This window comes from Elephantulus edwardii, unplaced genomic scaffold, assembly GCF_000299155.1.
Source record: "Elephantulus edwardii isolate Elephantulus edwardi_28Jun2011 unplaced genomic scaffold, EleEdw1.0 scaffold00111, whole genome shotgun sequence".
Lineage (NCBI taxonomy): Eukaryota > Metazoa > Chordata > Mammalia > Macroscelidea > Macroscelididae > Elephantulus > Elephantulus edwardii.
In genome coordinates this window covers 1,434,312-1,435,520 of record NW_006399861.1, presented here as the reverse complement: position 1 = coordinate 1,435,520, position 1,209 = coordinate 1,434,312, and positions in this window count along the sequence as shown.

The window sequence follows — 1,209 nt, the reverse complement described above, 5'->3', positions numbered from 1 at the left end:
GTTGGGTAGGGGCAAAACCATAGACAGGGTTGCACAGTTTAGTGGGTGAAGGAATGGAGCAAGGAAAAGGGTAGGATCTAGCAGGTCCTTGAAAAGACAGGATAATGATGGGCAAGGTCCAATGGTGGTTGATTTTATGAAACCTAATGCATGAGAATGATTATATGAAACAATGTGAATGAAGAGTAGTGTGAAACACAATGTAGACAAACTTTGTAAGGAAAAAAACCACAACAATAAAAAAAAAAGGGGGGGCAAAAATGGAAGGAACACAGAGAATCACTGTATCAAAAAGAACTGATTGACATTAAAGAATTTCAGGAAGTACCATACAAGCCAATGGTAATGAAAAAGGAAGTGGAAGCTGCATTGAAGGCATTGGCAAAAATAAGGTCCCAGGAATTGATAGGATACCAATTGACTTATTTCAATTGACATATGCAGCATTGGATAAGCTCATCAATCTATGCCAAGAAACTTGGAGGACAGCTATTTGACCAATGGACTTGAAAATGTCCATCCATATTTGTTCCCATTCTCAAGAAAGATGATCCAACTGAATGTGAAAACTATTGAACAATATCACTAATATCACATGCAAGCAAAATATTGTTGAAGATCATTCAAAAATAGCTAGAATAGTACATAGATAAGGAACTACCAGAAATTCCAGCAGAATTTTGAAGACGCAGTGGTACCAGGGACAACACTGCTGGTGTCAGATGGATCCTGGCTGAAAGTAAAAAATACCGGAAGCATGTCTATTTGTGCTTTATTGACCAAGGAAAGGTGTTTGATTGGATAACAATATACATGAGATCACTATAAATGAAAATTAGGTTGATAAACAACACTCTGTCTCATTATTGGAACTTAACTCATAGCTGATGCTAATTGTGTTTATTTTTTTAAGTTTTATATTGATTTTTATACAAAGTTTGAATACATTGTTTTACACTAAAGAGTCTTTCTATTTCTTTCACCCTCCCACCCACTGAATTATGCCACCCTGTGATTATCACTCCCCTCTCCCCCCACCCATCCTCACTCCTTTGCTTCCATTCACCCCCCCACCCTGGTAAATCCTCATACTCATTCCCCAATAATGGTTTTATACAGTATTTGTCCTTGTGGGACTGAGTTAATTCACTCAGCGTAATGCTCTCCAGTCCCTCCCAAGTTAGGTAGTAATTTACAAATTACTAATTT